This window comes from Piliocolobus tephrosceles, chromosome 5 (genome assembly GCF_002776525.5).
Source record: "Piliocolobus tephrosceles isolate RC106 chromosome 5, ASM277652v3, whole genome shotgun sequence".
Lineage (NCBI taxonomy): Eukaryota > Metazoa > Chordata > Mammalia > Primates > Cercopithecidae > Piliocolobus > Piliocolobus tephrosceles.
The window spans coordinates 82415032-82424256 of NC_045438.1; positions in this window are offsets into that span (position 1 = coordinate 82415032).

Genomic DNA, 9225 nt, shown 5'->3' on the forward strand with positions numbered 1-9225 from the left:
TTTCTATTCATGGTCTCAAAGGCCTACACATCAGGCCCCTGCCCATTCCAACCTCATCCCTACCCCTCCCCTTCCTGGTCATGGTCACAACAGTGCTCTCCTTCTGTAGCTCCAGAGAGCCAAGGACCTTTGCACTTACCAGTCCCTCTGCCTGAGAGGCCCCATCTACCCAGGACTTCAGCACCTTTTCAAAGGCCCACCTCTGACAATCTCACCTAAAGTAATACCATCTACTTCCCAGGGTCCCTTTGTCCACATCACTGTGTTGTTTTCTCCTAGCACCTAAAACTATGTGAAGTTGCTTTAAATATTTGTTTATTTTTCTCTACTGTGAGAAAAGGGACTGTGTTGTCCTGTGAGCTGTTATATCCCAGCACCCAGCATCCAGTGCCTGGTACCTAGTAAGCATTCAAAAAACACTTCACGGGCCAGGCTCACACCTGTAATACCAGCACTCTGGGAGGTTGAGGTGGGTGGATTACCCGAGTCCAGGAGTTCAAAGCTACAGTGAGCCATGATCATGCCACTGCCCCGCAGCCTGGGCGACAGGGCAAGACCCTGTCTCAAAAAAACAAAAACAAAAACTTAATTAATTAATTAAGAAAGAACAGATTTGGGGGTGGTTAGAAGACAAAAATAAAACAGAAAATTTCTCTTTTGGGCCTATATATTTCTGTGTTGCCTGAATTTTTACAATTTAAACACTTATTTGCACAAAATAAATATTAAGGAAGCAAGTTTCTTTTTTAAAACTGTAGGCTAGTTACTACAGATTATATGGTATTAAGAAGGGGAAAGTGTTTCTCTATTTTTCTAGGAGCAAGTCTTCTCAGTACATTCTTCATCTCCCTAACATCCCAAAAGATTGGAAGAGTTCACAGGGCAACTTTCTTCCTAATGCCAAAATCTCCTTCCTCTACAGCCACAGTTCTGAACTCTGGCTGCAAATTAGAATCACCTGGGAGCTTTACAAAAAAGGAAGAAAGAAGGAAGGAAAGAAGACGGGAGAGAGGGAGGGAGGGAAGGAAGGAAAGAAGGAAGGGAAGGGAAGAAAGAAAAAGAAAAAGAGAAAAAGGAGGGAGGGAGGAAAGAAAAGGAAAGAAAATCATGACTCTATCAGACAGCTTTCTGACCTTCTAAAACACAATGAATTCCTTTCACAAGACAATTCTCTGTGAGTAACAGCATAAGCGGCCAAACAACTGTGGTTCTATCAGGAGTCATTTCACTCTGAAATGTCAACTGCTGTAATCAGAATGTATCTGGCTGAGTCATAGAAATTCTGCCATCTCGAACCTAATACAACAAAACAGGCAGTTTACAGTTCATTTATTGAAAGTAGAGGATTATCATCCTTTGTTTGCTACACTGATTTCTTTTATTCTCTTTTCCTTTTTTTTTTTTTTTTAAGAGACAGGATCTCACTGTGTTGCCAAGGCTGGGCTTGAATTCCTGACCTCAAGCCATCCTCCCAGCTTGGCCTCCCAAAGTGCTGGGATTACAGGCATGAGCCACTGCACCCAGCCCCTTACACTAATTTCTAATGAAAGATCCCTCTGTTTACAAGAAGCACCATGTGTCAGCCACTGGTCTGTGTAGTTCAGAGCTGTGGCCTCAATGCCCAAGTGTTTCCATCATGTGGGGAGTGGAGTGGACTGTCATCTCTATAAAAAGCTTGGGAAAGGTGACCATAATTAGGAAAGCTCTGTGGCCAAAGACATTATTTATAATTCCTAGAAACATAAAGAACAAAGAAGAAAAAAAAAATGAAATAAGAAAGAGGGCTCCAGTCTGGCACGTAAGGAGCTTAGAAGTAATCACTCTGCCCTAGCAACAAGTAGAAGTCTGAACAAACTAAAAAATCAGCAATTCTTCTTAGATTTGTTAGAGAAGACAGGTTACTGAACAAACCACTGCCTTCAAAATTAGAAAGTCTAGGGTGCAAAAGATTGAGACCCAGTCATAGGAATATAGAATGTTTCCCCTCCTCGCATACCTTACCACCACACCACCAAAGGCCTATTTACCAGAGTCTTTTTTCTCTTTTCTCTTTCTTGAGACAGGGTCTCACTCTGTCCCCCAGGCTGGAGTGCAGTGGCATAGTCCCAGTTACTTGGGAGGCTGAGGTAGGAGGATTGCATGAGCCTGGGAGGTTGAGGTGGCAGTAAGCCACCTCGTGTCACTGCACTCCAGCCTGGGGGACAGAGTGAGACCCTGTCTCAAGGGGAAAAAAAAGAAAGAGAGACAGGGTTTTGCTATGTTGCCCAAGTTGGTCTCGAGCTCCTGAGCTCAAGGGATCCACCTGCCCTGGCCTCCCAAAGTGCTGACATTACAGGTGTAACCACCACACTCAGCCCCACATTCTTTTCATCTCTGCAAAATATTCACATTTCAACAAAACAGCACAAAGCATATTAAAGGGAAAAAAACACAGTTTGAAGAGACCCAACGAGCATCAGAATCAGAGTCAGGGCGCAAATGTTGGAATTATCACACCAGGAATTTAAAAGTATGATTAATATGCTAAGGGCTCTAACGGAAAAAGTAGACAATATAAGAACAGGTAGATAATGTAAGTTAGGAGATGAAAAGCCTAAGAAAGAATCACAAAAAAGTGCTAGAGATCAAAAACATTGTAACAGAAATAAAGAATGCCTTTGATGGGCTCATTAGTAGACTGGACATGGCTGAGGAAAGAATCTCTGAGCTTGAGGATATAAAAATAGAAACTTTCAGACTGAAAAACAAAGATTAAAAAAAAGACTAAAACAAACAAAAACAAAATAGAACAGAATACCCAAGAACTGTGGGACAATTACAACAGGTATAATATACATGTAAACCAGAAGGAGAAGAAACAGAGAAAAGAAGACAAGAAATATTTGAAGCTGTAATACTAATAAGCTCCCAAATCTGTTGTCAGATAACCACACATCCAGGAAGTCCAGAAAACACCAAATGGGATATATGCCAAAAAAAAAAACCTACCTCTAGGCTTATCATATTCAAACTCCAGAAAATCAAAGAGAAAAAAAAAAAATCTTGAAAGAAGACAGAGAGAAAAAAACACTTTCCCTACAGAGGAGCAAAGATAAGAATTATATTTAACTTCTCATAAATGATACAAGCAAGAAGACAGGAGAATGAAATAGTTAAAGCATTGAGAGGAAAACACCACACCACCAATCTAGAATCCTGTACCCTGAGAATTATCCTTCAAAGTGAAGGAGAAGGCCAGGCACAGTGGCCTGTAATCCCAGCACTTTGCGAGGCCAAGGCAGGCGAATGAATCACTTTAAGTCAAGAGTTCAAAACCAACCTGGCCAACTTGGTGAAACCCCATCTCTATTAAAAATACAAAAATTAGCCAGGTATGGTGGCACACACCTGTGATCCCAGCTACTTGGGAAGCTGAGGCAGGAGTATCGCTTGAACCCAAGCGGTAGAGGTTGCAATGAGCCGAGATCACACCACTGCATTCCAGCCTAGGCAACAGAGCGAGACTCTGTCTCAAAAAACAAACAAACAAAAAAAAAAAGTGAAGGAGAAGTAAAGACTTTCTTGGACAAATAAGAATTGAAGGAATGTGGCCGGGCGCAGTGGCTTAAGCCTGTAATCCCAGCACTTTGGGAGGCCGAGACGGGCGGATCATGGGTTCAGGAGATCGAGACCATCCTGGCTAACCCGGTGAAACCCCAAGCTTGCAGTGAACTGAGATCTGGCCACTTGCACTCCGGCTTGGGCGACAGAGCGAGACTCCGTCTCAAAAAACAAAACAAAAAAAAAGAATTGAAGGAATGTGTGGCCAGTAGCCCTGCCTTGTAAGAAATGTTAAAAAAAAAAAAGTCCTTCAGAGAGAAAAAAAAGTGATATAGGTTAGAAACTCAGATCTACATAAAGAAAGGGAAAACATTAGATAGGAAACAAGGGAAGGTAAAATACAAAATTGTATCTTTTGTATTCTTAAGAATAACATACAGACGCACATACATATGTTTGTATGTTTATGTACGCATGAATGAATGACAGCAATAGTATAAAGACAGGAGGGAGGCAGCAGAATTTTTTTTTTTTTATTAATGGTAGTTATACTACCATAAAGTAGCATAGTGTTATCTGAAAGTGAACTTGGATTAGTTGTAAATGCATATTGCAAACTCTAGGACAACCACCAAAAAAGTTTTAAAGGAAGTATATAATATGTTAAGAAAGGAGAGAAAGGCCGGGCGTAGTGGCTCACGCCTGTAATCCCAGCACTTTGGGAGGCTGCAGTGGGCGGATCACGAGGTCAGGAGTTTGAGACCAACCTGACCAAAATGGTGAAACCCCGTCTCTACTAAAAATACAAAAATTAACCGGGTTTGGTGGTGCGTGCCTGTAATCCCAGATACTCAGGAGGCTGAGTCAGGAGAATCGCTTGAACCCAGGAAGTAGAGATTGCAGTGGGCCGAGATTGTGCCACTGCACTCCAGCCTGGGGGACAGAGTGAGACTCTGTCTCAAAAAAAAAAAAAAAAAAAAAAGAGAAAGGAGAGAAAATGGTGCCTGGCACAGTGGCTCATGCCTGTAATCCCAGCACTTTGGGAGGCTGAGGCAGGTGGATAACCTGAGGTCAGGAGTTCGAGACCAGGCTGGCCAACATGGTGAAACCCCATCTCTACTAAAAATACAAAAATTAGCCAGGCGTGGTGGTGATTGTCTGTAATCCCAGTTACTCGGGAGGCTGAGGCAGGCAAATCCCTTGAACTGGGAGGCAGAGGTTGTAGTGAGCCGAGATTGCACCACTGCACCTGCACTCCAGCCTGGATGAGAGAGCAAGACTCCATCTCAAAAAAAAAGAAAAAAAAAGGAGAGAAAAGGAAATCATATAGAGTGCTCAATTAAAATCACAAAAGGCAGAAAAGGTGTGCATGACAAAAATAGGAGCAAAGAACAAGGGCAACAAATGGAAATTAGTAATAAATACACTAAATATTAATGCCATTATATCAATAATCACTTTTCATGCCAGTCGTCAAATACACAAAGTACAGAGATTGTCAGAGTGGATCAAAAAACAAGACACAGATGGGGCATGATGGCTCTCACATGTAATCCCAGCACTTTGGGAAGGCCAAGGAGAGAGGATCATTTGAGCCCAAGAGTTCAAGACTAGACTGGGAAACACAATGAGAACCCATCTCTACAAAAAATTTAAAAATTAGCTGTGCCAGAAGCGGTGGCTCATGCCTATAATCTCAGCACTTTGGGAGGTGGAGGCGGGTGGATCACCTGAGGTCAGGAGTTCGAGACCAGTCTGGCCAACATGGTGAAACCCCATCTCTACCAAAAATACAAAAATTAGCCGGGTGTGGTGGCACCTGTAATCCCAGCTACTCGGGAGGCTGAGGCAGGAGAATCATTTGAACCAGGCTGCGGAGGTTGCAGTGAGACGAAATCATGCCATTGCACTCCATCCTGGGTGACAAGAGTGAGACTCTGTCTCAAAAAAAAAAAAAAAAAAATTAGCTGAGCGTGGTGATGTGCACCTGTAGTCCTAGCTACTTAAGAGGCTGGGGTGGGAGGATCACTTGAGCCCGGGAGGTCAAAACTGCTGTGAGCCATGATCATGCCACTGCACTCTAGCTGGGCAACAGAGTGAGACCCTGTCTCTAAAAAAATAAAAATAAAAACAAGATGCATTATATGTTATCTATAAGAAACCAACTTTACATATAAAGTTATGGATAAAGTAAAAGTAAAGAAATGAAGAAAGATATATCATGCTCACACTAATCAAAAGAAGGCAGGAGTAGCTATATTAATTTCAGACAGAGAAGACTTCAGGAAAGTTATCAGGGATAAAGAGGGGCAATGCAAATGATAAAGGGGTGAATACTCTGAGAAAAAACAATCCTTAATGTGTATGCACCTAACAACAGAAGACCAGAATATGTGAGGCAAAACCTGCTAGAACCGCTAGCAGAAATAAATGCATGCACTATTATAGTTGGAGACTCTAGCTTCATTCTATCAGAAATGGACAGATCCAGCAGGCAGAAAAGCCAAAAGGACATAGTTGAACTCAACAGCACCATCAATTAACTGGATATAATTAACATCTAAGGCTAATGGGAGGATTGCTTGAGGCCAAAAGTTCAAGACCAATTTGGTCATCATAGTGAGATCCCATCTCTACAAAATGTAAAATAATTTATTAAAAAATTAAGGCCGAGCTCGGTGGCTCACGTCTGTAATCCCAGAACTTTGGGAGGCCGAGGCAGGCGGATCACAGGGTCGGGAGACCGAGACCATCCTGGCTAACATGGTGAAACCTCATCTCTACTAAAAATTTTTTAAAAAATTAGCAGGGCGCGGCAGCGTGCACCTGTAGTCCCAGCTACTCTGGAGGCTGAGGCAGGAGAATGGCGTGAACCCGAGAGGCAGAGCTTGCAGTGAGCCAAGATCGTGCCACTGCACTCCAGCCTGGGCGACAGAGTGAGACTCCGTCTCAAAAAAAAAAAAAGAAAAAAATTAAAAAAGAAAAAAATTAACATCTATTGGCTACTTCATCTAGTAACAACAGAATACACATTATTCTCAAGCTCACACGGAATATTTACCACAATAGACCACATTCTAGGTTGTGGTCTTATCTTTTAAAATTTTTTAAATAGAAATCATACAATGTCTGTTTTCAGATCACATTGGAGTTAAACTAGAAATTAATAACACCTGGGGCCAGGTACAGTGGTTCACACCTATAATCCCAGCACTTTGGGAGGCCAAGGCTGGAGGGTTGCTTTAAGCCAGGAGTTCAATACCAGCCTGGGCTACAAAGTGACATCCCGGTTCTACAAAAAAATTTAAAAATTAGCCAAGCATGATGGTGCACACCCATAGTCCCAGCTACTGAGGAGACTGAGGTAAGAGGATCACTTGAGCCCAGAAGTTTGAGGCTGTAGTGAGCTAATATAGTGCCAATGCATATCAGCCGGGGGACAAAGCAAGAGACTCTATCTCTTAAAAAAAAAAGAAAAAAGAAAGATAGCTGGAAAATTCTAAAATACTTGGAGATTAAACTATACATTTATAAATAACACATATGTCAAGGAGGAAATCTTGGAAAAAAAACATATTTTCAACTAAACACAAATGATAACAACTTATCAAAATTTGTGAGACACAGCAAAAGCAGTGCTTAGGGAGAAATTTATAGCATTGAATGTATAATTAGAAAAGAAGAAAGATCTAGGCTGGGCACGGTGGCTCACACCTGTAATCCCAGCAGTTTGGGAGGCAGAGGCAGGCCTATCACCTGAGGTCAGGAGTTCGAGACCAGCCTGGCCCACGTGGTGAAACACCATCTCTACTAAAAACACAAAAATTAGCTAGACATGATGGTGGGCACCTGTAATCCCAGCTATTAGGGAGGCTGAGACAGAAGAATCACTTGAACCCAGTAGGCAGAGTTTGCAGCAAGCCGAGATCGTGCCATTGCACTTCAGCCTGGGCAAAAAGAGCAAAACTCTGTCTCAAAAAAAAGAAAAAGAAAAGAAAAGAAGAAAGATCTAAAATCAATTATCTACTTTTAGGAAACTAAAAAAAAATTAAATCCAATGGAAGCAGAAACAAAGCAATAATGAAAATTAGATGAATGAAGTTGAAACAGGAAATTAATAGGGAATATCAACAAAACCAAAATCTACCTCTTTGAAAACATCAATAAAGTGTGTAAGTCTCTAGCCAGGCTAATATCATTTGCATATTTGTCCCTCCCCAAACTGTAATCCCCAGTATTGGAGGTGGGGCCTGGTGGGAGGTATTTAGATCACAGGGGCAGCCCTCATGAATGGCTTGGGCCATCCCCTTGGTAATAAGTGAGCTCTCACTCTGAGTTCCCATGAGATCTGGTTGTTTAAAAGTGTGTGGCACTCCCCTCTCACTCCCTCACTCCTGCTTTCACCATGTGACATGCCTACTCCCCCTTCCCTTCCGCCATGATTATAAGCTTCCTGAGGCCTCCCTAGCAACCAAGCAGATGCCAGCACCATGCTTCCTATAATGCCTGCAGAACGTCGAGCCAATTAAACCTCTTTTCTTTACAAATTACTCAGTCTCAGGTATTTCTTTATAGCAATCCAAAAATAGCCTAATATATAGGTTAACTAAGAAAAAAAGAGAGAAGAAATAAGTTACCAGTATCACAAATGAAAGAGAGAACATCAGTACAGATCCCACCAACATTAAAAGAATAATAAAGGAATATTATGAACAACTCCATGCCCACAGATTTGATAACCTAGAATGTACAATTCCTAGAAAAGACACAATCTGCCAAAACTCACACAAGAAGAAACAGACCATATGAATAGGTTTATATCTATTAAAGAAACTGAATCAATAATTATCAACCTTCCAAAACACTAGACCCAAATGTGTTCAATGGTGAATCTAACAGACACTTATGAAAAACAAATTGTATGAATTCTCTACCATCTCTTCCAAAAGATAGAAGCAGAAAGAGTACTTCCTAACTCATTCTATGAGACCAGCATTATCCTAATACCAAAAACAAAGACATGCAAGAAAAGAAAACTACAGACCAATATCTCTCATGAATATAAATGTAAAAATTCTCAAAAAAATTATCAAATCAAATCCAATAATGTATAAAAAGAATTATAGGCCAAGTATGGTGCTCACATCTGTAATCCCAGCACTTTGAGAGACTGAGGCAGGTGGATCGCTTGAGCCAAGAAGTTGGAGACCAGCCTGGGCAACATGGTGAAACCATGTCTCTACCAAAAAATGCAAAACTTAGTTGGGTGTGATGGTGTGCGCCTGTAGCCACAGCTACTCAGGAGATGGAGGTGGGAGAACCACTTGAGCCCAGGAGACAGAGGCTGCAGTGACCTGAGATCATGCCACTGCACTCCAGCCTGAGTAACAGAGTGAGACCCTGTCTCCAAAAAAATAAAAAATGAAAATAAAGAATTATACACCATGGCCAAGTGGGATTTATCCCAGGTATGCCATGCTGGTTCAACATTCAAAATCAGGCTGGGTGTGGTGGCTCACGCCTGTAATCCCAACACTTTGGGAGGCAGAGGCGGATGGATCATCTGAGGCCAAGAGATCAAGACCAGCTTGGCCAGCGTGGTGAAACTCCATCTCTACTAAAAATCAAAAATTAGCTAGGCATGGTGGCACATGCCTGTAATCCCAGCTACCTGGGAGGCTGAGG